The 21,687-nt window shown below is 42.6% G+C and overlaps 1 protein-coding gene across 3 annotated transcripts in view; it reads right to left on the reverse strand.

The window, feature by feature from the left end:
* The window catches only part of SOAT1 (sterol O-acyltransferase 1), a 73,278-nt gene extending 65,094 nt beyond the window's left edge, over positions 1-8,184 (reverse strand). Inside the window, exons 1-2 of one of the 3 annotated variants that reach the window (XM_045811343.2) lie at positions 8,004-8,184; positions 1,275-1,381 (exon numbers count right to left, since the gene is read on the reverse strand). The gene's annotated coding sequence lies outside the window, so the exon portion shown is untranslated. Of the gene's footprint in view, positions 1-1,274; positions 1,385-8,003 lie in introns of all 3 variants that reach the window. The other 2 variants (XM_045811341.2, XM_045811344.2) reach the window with 2 other exon arrangements.
* Positions 8,185-21,687: the final 13,503 nt, after the last annotated feature.

Consider the following 21,687-nt stretch of genomic DNA (forward strand, 5'->3'; position numbering starts at 1 on the left):
TGGCTCAGGTCATGATCCCAGGGTCCTGGGACTGAGCCCAGAGTTGGGCTCTCTGCTCAGCGGGGAGCCTGCTTCTCCCTCTTCCTCTGCCTGCCGCTCTCCCTGCTTGCGCACGCGCGCTCTGTCAAACAAATAAACAAATTCTTCTAAAAATAAATAAATAATAAGGACTATTCTTTTTTTTGCATCTAAACAGGGACGTGAAGGGGACTGTACTTTTGCACATTTATGTGCTTCACATGTATTTTAATCTCAATATAATCTGTAAGGCAGATATGTTATTTTATTCCCCAAATACTGTCTTTGGTCACCATGTCTCCCCATATACTCTTCTCCTGTCTCTAGAAAGCTGTTTCTCCTCTGCCCTTTATCTAGCTAACCCCACCTACCGACCAAAGGGTCACAGCAGCAGCAGCAGGAACAACAGCAGTATTAACAACAGCTTTGATTTAATGAGCCCCTACTATGTACCTACCAGACATCGTACTGCCAGGTCCTTTACGTCTTCAATCTTTACAACCTTAGAGGGCAGGTATTAGCCTCATTTTACAGGTGAGAGAAATATAGCTTAGAGGGAATTTAACTTGCCCGAATCATATAATTCTCCAACAGCAGCACTGAGATCCAAAATCAGACCCCGGGATTCTACAGCCTAGCCTGTAATCACCAGATGACCTCCAATGACCTCCCGTGCTGAGGTTTCTTTGAGCACCATCTCTCATGTCACCCCTCCTCTGTGGTCCCACTGCACTCTGTGCATCCTATCACACCACTCCCCTCAGACAGCGACACCGTCTGCCTCTTACACTAAGCATACACTTCTTTCTCCAAGACAGGGACGATATGGCATTTCCTCTTTGAAACCCTCAAACCTAGTAGGGGAGTATCTGAAGCATGACAGGCATCCAGCAGTACAGAGCTATCGGCTAATACAACCAGTTCTTCCAACAGGATACATGCTCCTCATAAAGAGAATCAGGAGGAAAACATGCTGAGAGGATGAGATCGAGCATCATCTTGGCTGTGAACAGCTTTCTATAGCCTACTCATCAAGCTCTATGACAGCTGTTCTTAATTGGGGTGGGGAGGGTTCCCCTAGACTTCTAAGGGTATGCAAAAACTTCAAATATTTTAATAATTGAAATACACAATTATACATTTTATCACATAAAGCAAGTTGTAAGGCTGACTAAAACAATATCACTTTGCTTTTGGCTAATACTATATCATGTTGATTATCCCACACTGATTAAAAGCACTAATTAATGGGGTACCTGGGTGGCTCAGTCAGTTGAGTGTCCAACTCTTCCTCTCAGCTCAGGTCTTGATCTCCAAGTCTTGAGTTCAGGCCCCACCTGGGGCTTCACGCTAGCTGTGGAGCCTACTTAAAAAAGGTGAAAAAAATACTTAATAAAAGGGGCACCTGGGTGGCTCAGTCTGTTAAGCATTTGCCTTTGGCTCAGGTCATGATCCCAGGGTCCTGGGATGAGCCCCACATCGGGCTTCCTGCTCAGCGGGAAGTCTGCTTCTCCCTCTCCCTCTGCTCCTCCCTCTGCTCGTGCTCTCACTCAAATAAAATCTTTAAAAAAAATACTTCATAAAACAAATTTGACAAATTTTTTTTTTTTTAAGATTTTATTTATTCATTTGAGAGAGAGACAGAGACAGCCAGTGAGAGACGGAACACAAGCAGGGGGAGTGGAGAGAAAGAAGCAGGCCCCCAGCAGAGGAGCCTGATGCGGGGCTCGATCTGGGACGCCAGGATCACGCCCTGAGCCGAAGGCAGGCACTTAACGACTGAGCCACCCACGCGCCCCCAAATTTGACAAATAAATGCTGTTTAACAGGCCAAAAAAAAATAAATTTAAGCCTAAGTACCCTACAGAATAATGAAAATATCAAGAGAGTTTTTGGTGATGAGACCAGGAGTCAACAACCCAGTCTAGAGAAGCCAGCCTTCCTTCAAAAGCTAAACACATGTACTGAGTCTGCACAATTACACCACCGTAGTTTAAATCTACTTATTTTAGAAATGAATACTAACTTCTTTGGCCTCAATACGTTCTACTTTGCAGGAAGTGAGAATTTCAAAAGGCACAGAATTTGGTATCCCAACACTAAGAGGTAGTTCACACCCCTGCTCGTCATAGCACCATGTCCTCGGTAAATCCTCCAACCTCTCTGTTTCCTCACCTAGAACATAAAGATAAATACTACTGCACCGAGCTATAACAGAAGAAGACAATATACACTGAAGTGCCATCCTTATTAACAACCAAGTCGGCAAAATTAACCAAGTAATCTGACACCTGCGTATCTCCCTCCTGTATGCTAAATGGCAGTCAAACATTAAGCCATATCATCGCTCAAATTCTACTGTTTGCTTTTATGATGAGGGTAAATAAAGGGCCATATTTATATACTTTCTCAAATGCAGCTCAAACACCATGTGGCTTCCAAGAAAATATTAAAAAATTTTATTATTGCCATACATATAGATGTTAGGAAGGACAAATTACCTAAAATGGTTCGCCCAGGCACCTGAGCGGCACAGCTGGTTAGGCATCTGACTCTTGATTTCAGCTTAGGTTATGATCTCAGGGTCGTGAAATCAAGTCCTTCATCGGGCTCCTCACTCAGTGCAGAAATTACTTGGGATTTTCTCTCCCTCTCCCTGCCCCTCCACCCCGTGCTCTCACATTTGCTATCTCTCTCCCCCTCTCTCTCTCCCATCCCCCTTCCTCTCTCTCTCTCTTTGGAGTAAATAAATCTTAAAAAAAAAAAAATAGCTTGCCTCAATTTTGATCAAATCCTCAGATCACGTGAATCATAAGATTATGAGGGTACCTCTGAACATCACTCACTACCCCCCTCTCTCCCTACCACTGACTTTTCTACACTTCTCTAACTTCAACATCCATGTACAAAGATCCATCCAATACCCTGGCCTCCCAGCACCTTGACTTCCTGTCTCCGACAAGCTGTTCTTATGTTCCAGTCATACCTTTCCCTAGAACTTACTGTTAACCAACAACTGTACCATGTCCATAATTCTGATTCCCAGCAACTGAACTACTGATGTTCCCTCCAATTCCATTCTCGCAGTCTTCCCCATCTCAGTTAATGGGACTAGCAGTCACTCTGCCCAGATTTTAGAAAAAAAACCTAGGAGTTATCCTTAATTCTTTCCTTCCCCTTATCCAATCCAAAAGCAAGTCCATTTTACTCTGCCTTCAAAATAAATCCCCAATTGTGATGTCTTCTCACCACATCCACCACCATCAAAGAGTTGAAGCCACACCAAAAGCCCCCTCTCACTGTAGTAGCCTCCTAACTGGTCTGTCTTCATTCTCTCCCTTCTGCTCTATTTGTTAACACAGCACCCAGACTAATCCTTCTAAGATAAGTCAGAGCAAGTCACTGCCCTGATCAAAACCCTCCAAACACTGGGTTTTGTTCTAAGTCCTCACCACTGTCTAGCAACTCTTCCATCATCTGTCACTCACATCCCTGCCCCTCCCCCAGCACCCTCCACTTCCCACAACTCTCTCACTTGATCTGCTCTAGTCGCTTTGGCCTTCTGCTGGTTTCTTGGACGAGCCAAGCTCATTCCTACCCACAGGTCTTGCCTCAGTCTGGAGTATCCCCCAGATAAGAATGTACTGCATTAAAAAACTTTCTTAAGTTCTGACACTTAAAAGGTATATGCCAATATCTGAAAATTCATGTAGATTAAGCACCTCTTTCCACAATGCTATTAGATAAATGTGTTGCAATAATACAGAGGTCTACCCCATTACACTGTTCACATGCACATGTGCAGACACACGCACACACACACCCAGTGTCAAGAGAAGGTATAATAAACCATTCAGGGAAGTCAAACCAGTCCTCAGGAAGGAGGTGATATCAGAGCCAGAGCTCAAAGAACAAACCTAAGTTTCTAGGTATCAAAACAGGATGGGAAGAAGAGAGCACTCTACAAAAAACTTAAGTACAGACCTTGGTGATGGATTCACTATTTCAAATATTTTATTGAGGTCTACTACAGTACCAAGCCCTGGGATACAAAAATGACTACATAACAGCCTGTGTCCTCAAAGAGTAGAAAATCTAGTGAGCAAAAGACATAAAAACATAATTATAACACCTAGCAGTATTACAGAACGGTAACTGAGATGTACAGAGTATTAAAGAAATACAGGCCTGGCGCCAACAGAACGTAGGGGCAATTAGGGAAGGTTTCCTGAAGAAAGTAAAATCTAGGTTAAATCTTCAAGGAAGAGAAGGAATAAGGAACACGGGGTAAAATGAAGGGCATGAACAAAAGGCCAAGGACCCTCAGGGCTGATTAGAAGGAGTTTGCAAATTTAACACACACACACACACACAAGGCGCTACAGAGGTGTTTTGTTTTTTTTTTTAAAGATTTATTTATTTATTTATTTGACAGAGATAGACAGCCAGCGAGGGAGGGAACACAAGCAGGGGGAGTGGGAGAGGAAGAAGCAGGCTCCCAGCAGAGGAGCCCGATGTGGGACTCGATCCCGGAATGTGGGGATCATGCCCTGAGCCGAAGGCAGACGCCTAATGACTGCGCTACCCAGGCGCCCCATGCTACAGAGGTTTTTAAACAAGAAGGTGGGAGCGCCTGGCTGGCTCAGCTGGTGCAGCAACTATTAATCTTGGGGTTGTGAGTTCGAGCTCCACGTTGTGTGTTGAGATTACTTTAAAAAAAAATCTTTAAAAAAATACATAAAAAATAAACAAGAGGGTGACTTGACATTTGTCTTTTAGTAAGATAACTGAGGCAACATGTGGAGGATGAGAGACTGGCAAGGACAATTAGCACACAAACAAAAAAGATAAGGGCCTGAAATAAGGCTCAAACGGCACGTGATTAATAAATGAACAAATGATTTCATGAACAAATTAGAGATAAGGGAGATAAATTTAAAAGCATTAGGCTCAGGCATCTAGCATATCTAGGTGGCTATATCCAGAAGGCATCCGGAAATAACAGATCCAGAGTTTTCTAACTCAGCTGACTAAGGTTATGGGTGTGCCATTAAGCTACGTAACTACAGGTGGAAAAAGGAGTAGCTAAGTTCAGTATGATGTGCCTGCGGGGCAGCCAAACGATGATGAAAAAGCAGACAGGTGAACGTACAAGTCTGGACTACAGACAAAGATTTGGATTCATCAGTGGCAGCAGCTAAGGCCAAGGCACAGGAAGGAAATCTCCCAGGCAGAGACCATAAATCAAGAAATAACCTAGGAAATAATAAAGCTAACATTTCCCTAGTACTGACTATCGCTCATTCAATCCTCACAACAACCTATATATTATCCCATATTACAGGTTAAGTAATTTTCCCCATATTACAAGACACTTAAAGAACAGTGAAAAAGCAAGGCCTAGGAGAGATAGAGAACTGGGAGCAAGCAATGTCAGAAATCCAGTTAAAAGATTCAAGAAGTAATCTGATCATTATCATGGAAAATAAAAGACAAAAATTTTTAAAAGATAAGAAAATAAAAAAGGAGGGTGGGACCTAGGATATTTCACAATTTGGGGACATTAATAGCTACAATTTACTTTACTTGTATAATTTATTTCAGGAAGAAGGACAAAGATTGGACTGGGTTGCAAAATGAGTTGAGGAAGTAAAAATAGTGATCATAAGACTAGTCTCTCAAAAGGTCCAGCAATAAAGGAAGCAGGAACTAGTGTTTACTAAGCCAGTAAGATTTACTGTGCTGGGCAGCAGGGCAGGTACACCACGTATCTCATTTAATATTTGCATTTTAAAAAATGCAAAAGACTCGAAACACTATGAAGCCTGTTCAAAGTCACATAGCCAGTAAGTGGCAATGGAAACATTTACTCAAGGTGACATAAAGCTGACTAGAGAGCTATTTTAAAATACAACATACAGACTGGACAATTATTTCTTGAGATTCCAATCTGTGCATTGGTTTTTGTAATGTGCGGTGTGACAGTACCTAATTTGCCTTAAGAAAGCAACACAAGGGGCACCTGGGTGGCTCAGTCCGTTAAGCGTCTGCCAGTGTCCCGGGATCGAGCCCCTTGGGGGCTCCTTGCTCAGTGGGGAGCCCGCTTCTCCCTCTCCTCTGTCCCTCCCCACTGCTGGTGCAGGCACACTCTCTCTCAAATAAGTACAACTTTTAAAAAAAGAAAAGAAAAGAAAGCAACACAAAATTGACTTGAGAAACAAATGAACCACGTTGGGAAGAATGTCAACTTTAGCCTGCCTGCAGTGTACCAAAAGGTTTCAAAAGAACTACAAATCTACAAATCTAGAGAACAAACAGAGGAACCAACTTACTCTCACCTTCAGTGAAGGAAAAGAGAACAATTGCAGATAAATTTACAATTCAAAAGATAGTTTCTCCCGTTCCCTTTCAAGCAAAGATTTATCCAAGTACAACCCTACAACACTTAGATTATCATTAAATCATTAAGTCAAGTAGCTCAACTGAAGAACCCAAAATCTCGTTCACGTCTGTGTGGTCAACATATTTACCCTATGTGATAAATTAAAAAAAAAAAAGATATCATTAACTGGCTTTTGTTAAAAACTTTTTCCATTTCCTTCTCAAAAGGAAAGGCACTCTTTCCTAGTTAACCTTTTCCATTCAAACAAGTTCCTTCCGGTGTTCTCCAACTCATTCATTCTTTCATTGTGCCAGGTACTAGGCCAGACTCTGGTAATTAAGACATAAATAAGATGCACTAGCCCAGCCTTCATGAAATGTACATACTAGAAGAAACAATTAAATCATCTAAGCGACAAACATTACAATTGATGATTAACTGCTGCTAAGGAAAAGAGAGTACTAGGAGGGTGTAACAGAGATAGACTGGGTTTCCTAAAGTGGTATTTGAGGAATGTATTGGATTTGGGTAAAGAAGAGAATGGTGCATTAGAGGTCGAGGAAACCCCCAAAGACCACGAGATAGTAAAGAAGCTTTCTTAGAACAAAAATAAAATCAATGTGGCTTGAGCTTAGAGAGCCAGGACAAAAGTGGCCCAAAATGAAATGGAGAAGAGTGGCAGCAGTATTTTGGTCTCTATTCCAGGGTATGTGAAATGTTCTGAGCGTTCTAAGCATGTGAAGCATTGAAACACGTGCATTTTTAAATGATTACTCTTGAATATATCAGAGCTCCTCCCAAAAGCCATTCTCACGCCTAGACAACACACTAACTTCCCCAACGAATCACTGATGGATATTACCCACATAAAGGGAGGGGCGAAAAAACCTCTTCAAGTTGAATTCTATGTCAAAGGCAGGTACCCTGAAAAGAGTAGTTTAAACGATGGCAGAGACTTAGAAAGTGACCAGTGAACTTAAGCTACATATAAATACGAAAAATAGCGTTTACAGTTGTTTCTCGGTTACAAGTAACTTCTAAATAGAAGTACCAGAGAAACTGAATGGCTATTAACATTTAACAGTGATAGAAAATTACACTTTAATATTTAAAAATAAAATATGAGCTTGATTAAAGCCTTTGGTGCCCAGACAGCTTTCGATGTCTTGAACTGCCATCTATCCCTTCACACACTTTTTTCCTAAATCAATTCCTGACTTCCTGAGCGCATTTTTTGTTTCCCTTTTTAAAGAATAAAATGTCTTCTAATTCATAACTTTCTTTACTACCAGCCTGAGAGATGCCACGGGATCTGGGGCGGAGGGGGGGGGGGAACGTAACAAACCTCTAAGGTTTAAAGGGCTGCCAGCCATGCGGGCGCCCCACGGTAACTTTCCCGCCCTCCCCATCCCCCAAACTCCCCAGGACTCGCGGAGCCTCCTCCTCCCCCGGCTCCCGGCCGCCTCCTCCGCCCCCTGGCCCAGGGCAAGGCCAGGCCTGCCGAGCCGGAGGTGCAGCCGCCACTTCTTTCCCCTTCCTCTCCGGCTGTGGCGGGTGGACCCAGGCGGGAAGTGAGAAGCGGATCCGGGAGCATGAGCATTACCTGGGGCCAGAGCCCGACAGCGGAGACCTCGTCAAGAATGGCAAAGTCGGGAAGCCCTCACGGCGCGGCTGGTAGAAAGGTGGGCGTCCGGGAGCTGTCCCGGTGCCCAAAGCCAGCAGCGCAGCCAGCCCCGCCGCGAGCGAAGATAAAGCGCCCCACTCCCTGGCCCCTCCGCCCCCAGCCTCGCAGCCCGCTACGCAGCGTCACGCGCACGGCCAGCGCCGGCTCGGGATTTCATTGGCTGCCCCGTCGCCCCCAGGCTCCGCCCACCGCCCACGGCCGCCACGCCCCTTCCCGGACCCGCGCGTACCCGGGACCCGAGCGGCCACCTGGCCCTGCGCCCTCAGCGGGGAGGTGCGCGGGAGCGGGTTTTGACGTCCGCGACAGCAGCTTGCTTTTCGTTCTGCGCCAGCGAGCCAATGTGCGGCAGAGATGAGCCTGAGATAACTTCCTTCAAGTCCGAAACGGCACCCGGCGTGCTAGCTCCGGACCGGCGAGTCTGGTGCCTCTTCCAGAGACTCGCAGAAGCCGTCCCTAGAACCGTGATCTTTGAAGTTGGAACTGACCCTCTAGGAACAAAATTGAAGCACTAGCCAGCAGCGTTCATCATAGGATGCTTTAATGCTTTGTACTCTATACTTGACTGTGTCCTTCAGCACAGGCCAACTAGATAAGGAAACAATGAAATGATGGGGCAATTAAAAAATTAAAAAGGAGACTTCATAACCAAAGGAAAAATAATGATGCAGAGAGATTTAGGACGTAGACTAGATGCAACAGTTAATCAGATTTTGCGAAGGCAAAGATGTACGTGAATTTAGAGTAAAAGTAGGTGCAAAGGGACTGATGAGAGCAGCAGAGACTGAGGGGTCACACTCAGAGCCTGCAAACCAATACGAGCTAACCTAGCCTGCCTTATGACTGCGACCCTACTCCAAACCAACTGAGATGGCCACCCATGACCCTGTCAAGCCACCCTGAACAAATGGATCAGCTTTACTTGAACTGATTACTCTGTGAACCTTTTTTTTTTAAGATTTTATTTATTTATTTGACAGAGAAGACAGCGAGATAGGGAACACAAGCAGGGGGAGTGTGAGGGAGAAGCAGGCTTCTGCCGGAGCAGGGAGCCCGATGCAGGGCTTGATCCCAAAACCCTGGGATCATGACCTGAGCCGAAGGCAGACGCTTAACGACTGAGCCGCTCAGGTGCCCCTACTCTGTGAACCTTTAAACAAAGAGGATTTGTACAGGTTACCTTTGCAGCACTGTTCACCCCGAAGCGGAACTGGCCTCAGCAGTCAGTCAAATTCAGAACTGGCGATCATTGGAGGACTTACCTGATTTGCCTCCTCTACAGCTGTGACTGCTGCTTCTACCAACTAGATGGCAAAAGGAGCTGGTAGATCCCGTAGCCTTGTGCTTCACCTCTTGCCTCCCACCCATTAAAGAGCAGTAGGAACAGAGGATTCAATTCTGTTCAGGCTGCTGGCCACTTCATATATGTATGCCAAGAAGACCGTTGTCTTTTCCTTTGTTTCATGTATTTATTTTAAAAATGCTTTTTTTTTAATTCCAGCATAGTTAACATACAGTGTTCTATTCGTTTCAGGTGTACAATATAGTGATTCAACAATTTTATACCTTGCTCATCATAATAAGTGTACTCTTAATACCCTTCACCTATTTCACCCATACCTTCCACCCGCCTCCCCTCTGATAACCATCAGTTTGTTCTCTATAGTTAAAATGAGTAAAAATATTGTGTTCTGTTCTTGATGCTAGGAATACAACAGCAAATAACACAGAAGAAGTCCCTGTACTTAGACGTATATGTTTCCAGTGGAGAAGATAAGTAGTAGGACAAGTAAATATGATAATTGCAGGTAGTGAAGAGAACAAAACAGAGTAGTCAGGGAAGGACTTTTTGAGGAAGTGATCTGAGCTAAAGCTTAAGGAAGGTGAAGGAGCCGGGCACCTGGGTGGCTCAGTCAATTAAGCGTCTGCCTTCCACTCAGGTCATGATTCCAGGGTCCTGGGCTCAGGTCCTGATGGAGCCCCAGGGACTCTCTCCTCAGCAGGGAGCCTGATTCTCCCTCTGCCTCTGCCTGCCACTCCTCCCCCTGTTTGTCCTCTCTCTCTCTCTCTCTGTCAAATAAACAAATAAAATATTTTAATAAATAAATAAATAAAATCTTAAAAAAAAAAAAGGAGATAAAGGAGCCAGCTATGCCAAACATGGGGAAGTAGAGCATTCTAGACAGAGGACAATGGGTATGAGGGTGCTGATGCTGATGTAGTTTTGCTTATGTGAGAAGCAGGCCAGGAGGCTTAAAGCACAGTTGTGGATGATATGAGACTGGGGTTGGAGAGTTAAGTAGGAGCGTTAACTCTTTTGTTCCGACTTTTTATTGTTAAGTTTTGTCTTGTTTTTTAATTTTTATTTATTTATTTTTTAGAGAGAGAGTGCACATGCATTGGGGGTGGCAGGGGAGAGGGAGAGAGAGAATCTTAAGCAGGCTCCGTGCCCAGGGTGGAGCCCAACAAAGGCTTAATCTCGTGACCAGGAGATCATGACCTGAGCCAAAATCAAGAGTCAAACGCTTAACCGACTGAGCCACCCAGGTCCCCATCTTGCTGGGTTTTTTTGTTGTCTTTTAAGATTTATTTATTTATTTTAGAGGGAGAGAGAGAGCATGAACAGGGGAGGGGCAGAGGGAAAGAGAGAATCTTAAGCAAACTCCTCTCTGAACATGGAACCCATCTTCTGGCTCAGTCTCACAACCCTGATCATAACCTGAGCCAAAACCAAGAGTCAGACACTCAACCTACTAAACCACCGGGTACCCTGTTGTTTTTTAAATCAACCTATCTTGTAGAGAATATCTTGAAAGGGAGCAGAAACGGAACAAGGGAAAGGCAGAGAATGATAGGAAGCTACTGCACAAACCCATGGGACAGATGATGGTGATCTGGATTAGGGTAGTTGCTATGGAAATAGAAGTGGAAAAATTTCAAGATACTTTCCCAAGGTGCAGGTGTAAAGAAATACAGTAAACAAGGTGGCTCCCAAGTTGTTTTCTTAAGCAAGTGGAAAGATGGAATGCCATTTAGTTCAAGGGGGAGGACCATTTCATTTGATTGAAAGGACCATGAAAGCCTATGCCCAAACTCCAATCCTCTTCCACCACTGGCCTGAAAATCTCACATCACTCAATCCTTCATATTAAAGCTTGGTTACATGTGAATGTGGCTTTCACCATATTCTGAATAACATGTACAGAACTTGTTCTTCGTTGCTAAGGATATAAAGATGAATAAGAACAACTGTCTTTTAGGGAGATAAATAATAAGTAAGCCATTTCAAAATAATGGGACAAGCATTGAGGCGCCTGGGTGGCTTAGTCAGCTAAAGCCAATGGCTCTTGGTTTCAGCTCAGGTCATGGTCTCAGGATCCTGGGATCCAGCCCCACATTGGGCTCCACACTCAGCGCAGGGTCGTCTTGTCCCTCTTCCTCCCCCTCTGTCCTCTCCCCAACTCGCGCTCTCTCTCAAATTAATAAATAAAAAAAGACAGACAATGGGCCAAGTGTTGTAATAAAAAGAGGTAATAAAAAGCCTTACCTAACAGGGTCATTGTGAGGATTAAATGAGTTGTTAATAACTAAGAAGCTCCAAGCACAGACAGTGGCATACAGAAGTGCTCAATAAATATTAACAGTTATTTTACACTTTCTACCCCAAGATTTATCATTACTGTTGGTGTTGCTATCCAGTGGGAGCAGTTGGAACAGGTGTCACAGGCAGCCGCTCTCGGCGAGGGAAGGCTGAAGGGAGGAGGGCTGACTCCAGCTTTCAAACCAGTAGGGGGAGGAGTTTAGTTGGCAGGCAAGGGAAGAGGGACATTCCAACCAAAGGAAAAACAAAATCAAAGGCCAACAGATAAGAGGGAGCCAGAACCATGCAGGAAAGAGGAAGGCAGTTTGAGTGTTGTTGCATGAGAAGCAGCGGGAGATAAAGTTGGTGTCAGGGCTTCAGAAGTTCGTTGGCCATGCTGGGACAATCTGACTTAGACTCCCACAGACAGTGGGGAGCCAGTGAATGATGCTCCGTAGGGAAGAGTCACTATTTAGGAGACTGAACTCGAGGAAAATGCAACTGGATGTGAAGAACTCAATTAGAAGGGCATTACAGTAACATAGGTGAGGGGCGATAAATGCCTAAACTAAGGCAGCAGCAAGTGGGATGGGAAGAAGGGGGCATATTTGAGAGATATTTCAAAAGACGATTGACAGAATTAGTAAGTATTTCGATGTGGGGGTTAAGGATGTGTCTTGGATATCTAGCTTAGCAAACTGAATGGCTGTGGGTTTTTTTTTTTTTTTAAGATTTTATTTATTTATTTGTCAGAGAGAAAGAGAGCACAAGCAGGGGTAGTGGCAGGCTCCCTGCTGAGCAAGGAGAACCATGTGGGACTCAATCCCAGGACCCTGGGATCGTGACTTAAGCCGAAGGCAGATGCTTAACCAACTGAGCCACCTAGACGCCCCTGAATGGCTAGGTTAATGAGTTAACCAAGTTAATGCTAACTGAGATAAGAAAATATATCCTGGACAAAGAGCAAGAATAGCTTTACTTGCCGTATTAGCTGAACTAGTCCATCTCCTATTGAGACCTAAAGGAACTGAACAAGAAGCAATCGAGTTTTGTTTTGGTTCAGAATAAAATCACTTTAACATTTTTTTCTGGTTGTGTCAATAATACATACTTATTGCAGGAAATAAAATCAAAGATAGGAAAGGACACAGGTAAAAGCCATCTAATGTCCTACCACCCAGAGATGTACCTGAATTTTGATGTGGGGAAGAAAAAGAACAATGGCCTGGGCCTGGGACTGAGCCCTATCACAAGAAGACACGGGGTTCTAGGGGGGAACCAGAAAGGGACACTGAGAAGGAACCAAACCAGGGTTTAAAATACAAACATCTCGGGGCACCTGGATGGTACAGTCAGTTGAGCAACCAACTCTTGGTTTCAGCTGGGGTTGTGATCTCAGGGTTGTGGGATCGAGCCCCGCATTGGGCTCCACACTCAGCGGAGTCTGCTTGAGATTCTCTCTCTCCCTCTCCCTCTGGCCCTCCCACTCATGCTGTCTCACTTGCTCTCTCTCTGTAAACAGATAAATAAAAATAAAATAAGATACAAACATCTCAATTCTTCAAAGGCTAACATCTCCCTTACTGATACCAAACAATCAATAAATATCCCATCCCAAGTTTGTGTAATTTCTTCATTGGCACTTAGGCATAGCAAAACATAGTGAGACTCAACTGGAGTTGAAGTTTTGTGACTAAGCTAAGGACAGTGAGTCAAGAGTGTAAATCGGAATGACCCGGATTGCTATATCCCTGAAAACTCTGGGAGAGCTGGGATCCTGCTTTGGTTATGTATTCCAGAAGCACCCAGCACAGTATGCAAGAGCCCCTGATAAATATGTTAAATGGATTAATGAAGCCAACTGAAGCCATAAGTCCCTAGATTGTGGGCAGATCCCAAACAAAATTGATGTCAGGCACAATTTCATTCCTTCCCTTAGTGTTTCAGTCATCTTGCATGCTGTGCCATCATCACGTGTTTGTCTACAAACAGAAGTGTTTATGTATAAAAGGTGAGCACCATCTGTCCCAGTTAAGTAGTCAGCCACCTTGATTCCATTGGTTCTGTCTCAATCAAAATGGCAAAGAACATTTTAGGTGCTACCATAAATATAATAATAGTTCAAGGGATATACACATACAAGGAAATACCCTCAAGAGTTCATGAATCACCCAGATTATTTTTTTTATCTCTCTGAAATTAAGTGGGTATAAATCTAAAGAAGATTATGATCATTTAGGGTAATATGTTAAGCCCTAGAGGAATCACTAAGAAAATAACTCTAAAAAAAGTGGAGAAAAAATACAGGAATTTAAATGTTACAGTAGAAAATATTCACTTAATGAAAACAAAAAAAATAAAGAAGGAAGAGAAGAAAAAGGACGTGAGATATAGAAAGGAAAAATTTAAATGGCAGACTTAATTTAAATTCAGCTGCATCTAGAGTAGTAACATTAAATGTGAACGAACTGAACAATCCAATCAAAAGGTACATTGTCAGGTTACATTAATAAACAAGACCCAACTGGATACTATCTTTAGGAGACACTGTTTGTTTGTTTTTTTAAAGATTTTATTTGTCTATTTGAGAGAGAGCGAGAGAATGAGGGGCAGTGGGAAAAGTAGACTCCCTGCGGAATAGGGAGTCCCATGCGGGACTCGATCCCAGGACTCTGGGACCACGACCTGAGCCAAAGGCAGACACTTAACCGACTGAGTCACCCACACACCCAAGGAGACACTGTTTAGATTAAAAGATAGACATATGGGATGCCTGGGTGGCTCAGTTGATTAAGCGTCTGCCTTCTGCTCAAGTCATATCTCAGCGTCCTGGGATGGAGTCCCTGCATCCAGCTCCTTGCTCAGCGGGGAGTCTGCTTCTCCCTCTGCTGCCCTTCCCCCTGCTTGTGTGCTCGCGCGTTCGCTCTCTCTCTCTCTCTCTCTGACAAATAAATAAATAAAATCTTTAAAAAAAATACACATAGGTCGAATTTAAAAAACAGAAAAGATGTATCATGCAAAAAGCAACCATAAGCAAGCTGGAGTGTCTGTGTTAATATCAAACAAAATAGACTTCAAGGCAAAATAGACTGCAAAACAGTCTGAAAGTTAAACATAGAGTTGATGAAGAGCGGTTGGAAGGCAGGGAGGCAGGGACAAGGGGCCCATGCCTAAGACGAAACCACCCTTAAGAGGATTTTACACCCACTCCGGAATGAGACCTCCACCCTTTCCCACATGATAGATGACAAACAACTGAATGGATGACAGGTGCAGGGAGGGTTAATTAGATTAAAACAGCCCTCCAACAAGCCCATAAAACCCCCTAGACTTAGAAACTCCAGTGGCAACCCTCTCGGGTCCCTTCCCTCTTCAGGGTCTTTACTATGGCTCAATAAACTTTGCTTTGCGGCCCACCGCTCTTTGTTTGGTCTACCTCTTAATTCTTCGAAGTGGCACGATCAAGAAACGTGGGCACCAAGGGAGAAGGAAATCCTGTAACAGAGTTACCATATGACCCAATTCTACTCCTAGGTGTATACCCAAGAGAAATGAAAACCTATGTCTATAAAAAACTTGCCCAAAAATGTTCATAGCAGCATTATTCATGATGGCTAAAAAGTGAAAACAACCTAAATGTTCACCAACTAATGAACGGATAAATAAAACGTGATATATCCATATAATGGAATATTATTGAGCCATAAAAAGAAATGAAGTACAGGGCACCTGGGTGGCTCAGTTGGTTAAGCGTCTGCCTTCGGCTCTGGTCATGATGTCAGGGTCCTAGGATCGAGCCCCACATCGGGTTTCCTGCTCAGCAGGGAGCCTGCTTCTCCTTCTCCCTCTGCCCCTTCCTCCCTGCTTGTGCTCACTCTCTCTGAGTCTCTCTCTGTGTCAAGTAAATAAATAAAAACTTAAAAAAAGGGGCACCTGGGTGGCACAGTGGTTGAGCGTCTGCCTTCGGCTCAGGGCGTGATCCCGGCGTTATGGGATCGAGCCCCACATCAGGCTCCTCCGCTATGAGCCTGCTTCTTCCTCTCCCACTCCCCCTGCTTGTGTTTCCTCTCTCGCTGGCTGTCTCTATCTCGGTCGAATAAATAAATAAAATCTTTAAAAAAAAAAAACTTAAAAAAAATGAAGTAGTGATAATACTATGACATGGATTAAACTGGAAACGTTCTACTAAGGAAAAAAGGCTGTCACAAAGGACCACGTATTATATGATTCCATTCATATGAAATGTCCAGAACAGGTAAATGCATAGAGACAAAAGGTAGTCTGGTTGTTACATACAGCTGGAAGAATTGGAGGGAAATTAAGAGTGACACTAATAGGGACTAATAGGGCACCTGGCTGGCCCAATCTGTGGAACATGAAACTCTTGATCTCTCAGTTGTGAGTTCAAGCCCCATGTTAGGGGTAGAGTTTACTTTGAAAAAAAAAAAAGAGTAACCACTAATAGAGACACAGTTTCTTTGGGGGATGATAAAAATATATTAAAATTAATTGTGGTGATGGGTGCACAATTGTATGAGTATACTCAAAAACACTGAATTGTATACTGTAACTGGCTGTATTGTAAGGTATGTGAGTTATATCTCAGAAAAACTTATTTTTAAAGACAGGTCAAACTAATACAGAGGTCTGAATGGTGGTTACCTTTTGCTGTGCTATCAATTGAAAGAAGGCATGAGGGAGGCTTAATATCGGGGTGCCTGAGTGGCTCAGTCAGTTACACATCTGCCTTCCGCTCAGGTCATGATCCCGGAGTCCTGGGATGGAGCTCCTTGTCAGGCTCCCTGCTCAGTGGGGAGTCTGCTTCTCCTTCTCTCTCTGCTGCTCCCCCTGCTTGTGCTCTCTCTCACTCTCTTTCTCTAATAAATAAATAAAATCTTAAAAAAAAAAAAAAAGAAATGTGTAATATCTTAATCTGGGTGATGATTACATGGTGTACACAACTATGAAAGATTTTCAAACTGTATACTTAAGATTTGTGTACTTTACCATATATAATACCTCAGATAAAAAGAAAAACATTTTTAAAACTCATCTTTATAAAATTTTGACTTAAAATATTAATAGTCATTAATTACATTTTTCTGTATAACTTAAAAACCTATATTAATTTTTATTTTACGTTTGCTTTCTAGTTTTTTTTAAGTAGGCTCCACACCCAGTGTGGAGCCCAATGCAGGGCTTGAACTCATGACCCTGGGATCAAGACCTGAGCTGAGATCAAGAGTCTGGACTTAACTGACTGAGCCACCCAGGTGCCCCTACATTTACTTTCTTAGTGAAACTGTATTCAACACAATGAATTTGCATACACTTTTAAATACTGCTACATTTTATTTTATTTTATTTTATTTTTTATTTTTTTTAAGATTTTATTTATTCGACAGAGATAGAGACAGCCAGCGAGAGAGGGAACACAAGCAGGGGGAGTGGGAGAGGAAGAAGCAGGCTCATAGCGGAGGAGCCTGATGCGGGGCTCGATCCCATAACGCCGGGATCACGCCCTGAGCCGAAGGAAGACGCTTAACCGCTGTGCCACCCAGGCGCCCCTACTGCTACATTTTATGTACTAATACTTTAGATCATTACTGTAGATAGAACACAAATAAATAAAAATCTTAAATGATGATTATTTCTAATAATTAATGATTTTGTTCAAATAATAGCAAGATAAAAGTTATGGAATAAATACATGATGATATGTAAATAGCATATGTTTTAGTTTTATCCCTCATCCAAACATCATTAGATCATCAGCCAAAAATCTAGACAAATGCAATAATATTTAAATTGTCATTTTTGACTTTCGCTTCTCCTTCATTCACATAAACAGCCACAGCATTACATGTTTTCTCTTATTTGATTCTTATAAAAGTAGGAGGATATATTTTGATAGTCTGTGTAAACTTGATTTATAACTTTTAAAGGATTAAACTTAAGGCATATGGGCTTCAATTTGTTCTTTTATCCTCAATCCTACAAATGTTACTGGTGGGCCTGCATAAAGCTGCCTTGTTTACAGATATCTATATACTTTTTAACCAGCTTCTCCAGCTTCCCACATACACCACACACACAGACACACAGACACACACACACACAGACACACACACACACACACACACACACACACACACACACAATTCTGTATTGCTTCTGAAAAACAGAGATGGTCTTACCAATTCTTGATTCCCCTGTATAGTGTCTATCAAGTGATTGTAGGCACCAATAAGTAGGTGTTTAATTTAACTGAATCACATGTACAGGAAGTAGGAGGGACACTTCAAGAGATTTCTCTAGGTATAGTGGATTTAAGAAATCCAAAAACAGGAGGGAGTGATAGGTATGAAGAGTCAAGTCTTTTGCCCTTAGGACATGTAAAGCATAAGCAACAGAGAGCAAATTTACCCAACCTGCGTCACTACCGTGCATCCTTTGGCACAATGAATAATTTCTATAGGTGTAAAGTTCACTAACGCAGAGCTGGGCTGGCCAATGAGTAGGAATGAGACATAGTCTTCTTGGCACGTTGTTTTAGAAGGAGAGGCAGGAAAACAATAACCTCATGCTCAGGGATTAAAAAAAAAAACAAACCACTCTCTCTACAACTATGTAAGATCCTGTATGCCATATTCTAACTGTCCAGCTTTTATTTTCACTGGAATCTAACTCTGTAGAAATTACCAGTAAAAAGTCAAGAAATAATTGTGGTGGCTTTAGCAATATAGTGAGTGAATAGCCATCTACTATGAATTTGACTAAGATTTCCTAATAGGTTGTTGGAGCTGAATTAATTTTATTGGGTTTTTTTTTGGGGGGGGGTGGTACCTGGGCGGCTCAGTCGGTTAAGTGTCTACCTTTGGCTCAGGTCATGATCTCAAGGTCCTGGGATCAAGCCCCATGTTGGTCTCCCAGCTCAGTGGAGAGCCTGCTTCTCCCTCTCCCTCTGCAGCTCCCCCTGCTTGTGCACACACTTTCTCTGGGTCAAATAAATAAATAAAATCATAAATATATATATATATATATATATTTTTTTAAGGATTTTATTTATTTATGTGACAGGGAGACAGCCAGCGAGAGAGGGAGCACAGCAGGGGAGTGAGAGAGGAAGAAGCAGGCTCCCAGCAGAGGAGCCCGAGTCCCCCGGAACACCGGGATCACGCCCTGAGCCAAAGGCAGACGCTTAACGACTGCGCTACCCAGGCGCCCCTATATATATTTTTTTTTAAAGTAATCTCTACACCTAATGTGGAGCTTGAACTCACAATCCCAAGATCAAGAACCACAAGCTCTCAGGACTAAGCCAGCCAGGCAGCCTGGGGCGGAATTTGTTTTAAATAACAAAAGTAAGATGAAGCAACAGTTAACCTCCCGGAACAGCTCAGTTCGTGCTGTTGCAGGATTAGTATGAAACAATGGAGGCATGGCTTTACATTTCAGGTCAGAAGGCAGACTTGCACAAACATTAGAGGATTGCCTCCCGTCTGTGGGAACATAGAATGTAAATTTAAGTTGTGCTGGGTCTGGGCAAGAACAAATTGCTTGTCATCTCCTCCATCTCACCAATAAATTTTGTGGCTTGAAAGGTTTATATTGGAGACAATGGCAGGAGCAAAAGTATAGAAGTCAGAAGATACAGTATGTGTTGAAATAATGAGTAATCAGGTTGGCCAGGAGACCCAGTGCTTCTCAAACTTTTCTGTCAAAATATCTCCCTACAGAGAAAGAATAAACTTGAATGCCCCACTCGCCAAGAAATCTAAGCATTTGTCCCCATATCGCCATCCAATGTCTTTGACGTCTTATGTTTTATCTTTAAAATGCATGCAGGACCCCTGGGTGGCTCAGTCGAATGAGCATCTGTCTTCAGCTCAGGTCATGGGAATCAGACTCCCTGCTGGGTGGGGAGCCTGCTTCCCCCTCTGCTGCTCCCCCTGCTGTGCTCTCTCTCTGCCAAATAAATAAATAAATAAATAAATAAATAAATAAAATCCTAAACAACAACAACAAATAAACAAAGGGGGAAAAAAACGAGACAAACCAAGAAATAGACTCTTAGCTATAGAGAACAAATTGATGGTTACCCGAGGGGAGGTGGATGGGGTGATGGGTGAAATAGGTGATGGGAATTAAAGAGTCCACTTACCATGGTGGGCACTAAGTAATGTATGGAATTATGGAATCATTATATCGTACACCTAAAACTAATAGAACATCTGACGTTAAGTATATTAGAATTAAAATTAAAAGCTTAATAAAAAATTTATGAGTACTAACACTTTGTCAGTCATATACATTACAAATATCAGTTCTGGTTGTTTCTTGTCCTTTTCACTTTTTTTATATTGTATTTTGATGAACAGGAGCTAGTAATGTTTTCCTTAATGCTTTGAGCATTTTGTCTTAAACGCTTCCATCATGAAATCGCAGAGAAGTTCTGTAATTTATCTAAGAAGTTTTACAAGTTTCGTTTTTCACATTTAAGTCTTTAATCATCCACTTGGAATTTAATCTTATTTGATATGAGGTAAATTTTTAATTTTTTTTTTAAGTAAACTCTACACCACACACCACAACCCCGAGATCAAGAGTCACGTGCTCTACTGACTTAGCCAGCCAGGCACCCTGAATGAGGTAAGTTTGTAAAAATAAGTCCATTGAGCATCTTTCCTCAACTGAAAGCCCTATGGTATATCAAGTTGCCATAGCATGGTCTGTTTCTGTGCTTTCTTTTATTTATATATATATATATATATATATATATATATATATATATATATATATATATATATATACACCTCTTTCTTTTCTTTCTTTCTTTCTTTTCTTTCTTTCTTTCTTTCTTTCTTTCAGACTTTATTTATTTGAGAGGAAGAGAGAGAGAGAGCAAGTGAGAGCATGAGAGCAAGGGGAGGGAGAAGCAGACTCCCTGATGGCAGGGAGCAAGACACAGGGCTTGATCCCAGGACCCTGGGATCATGACCTTAGCCGAAGGCAGCCGCTTAACCGCTTAACCGAATGAGCCACCCAGGTGCCCCTATATTTACCTTTTACTTGTAATTTTTAAATTTTTTTTAGGTAATCTCTACACCCAATGTGGGGCTTGAGCTCACAACCCGAGGTCAAGAGTCACAGACTCCACGGACTGAGCCAGGCAGGTGCCCCTGTTTCTGTGCTTTCATGTCAGTTCCATTAGTTTATTTGTTAATCCTTTTGTCAGTACCACATTGTTTCGGTTATTACAAATGAATAGTATTTATTTATTTATTTATTTATTTATTTATTTATTTATTTATCTATCTAGCAGGGCATGACTCTATTGTTTGATTTTTCTTATTCATGATAGGCTATATCTTCCTATTTATTTTGTCTATAAATTGCTCTACAAAGATCTTGTACCTTTTTGCCAGATTTATTCCCAAATATTTTACACTTTTTTGTTGCTACGATGACAATAGAGTCATGAGTCCTGCCCTACTAGAGAGAGAATCCCGAGCAGACTTCCTGCTGAGACTGGGGCCCAACCCAGGGCTCAATCCCATGACCCCAAGATCACAACCTGAGCCAAAATCAAGAGTCAGACGCTTAACTGACTGAGCCACCCAGGTGCCCTGAGAGAGAATCTCAAGCAGTCTCCATGCCCACTACAGACCCTAATGGGAGCTCAGTCTCACCACCCTGAGATCATAATCTGAGCAGAAATCAAGAGTCAGTTGCTTAACTGACTGAGCCACCTAGGCGCACCGCCCCTCTTTTCTGCTACAGTGAGGCTATCATTTTAAAATAAATGTTCTTATTTGCTGCTGGCATAATCTTAGATCCAGAAATCTTACTAATTACTTATTAACTTGTCCATGGATTCTTTTCCAGTTTTTCACGTAAACAATATATATTTTTAAATTTTTTTTAAAGATTTTATTTATTCATTAGAGAGAGGGAGAGTGAGAGGGAGAAGCAGGCTCCCGGCTGAGCAAGGAGCAGGATGGAACTCAATCCCAGGACCCGGGA

Source organism: Ursus americanus, chromosome 2 (assembly GCF_024610735.1).
Source record: "Ursus americanus isolate L20-20 chromosome 2, mUrsAme1.1.p, whole genome shotgun sequence".
Lineage (NCBI taxonomy): Eukaryota > Metazoa > Chordata > Mammalia > Carnivora > Ursidae > Ursus > Ursus americanus.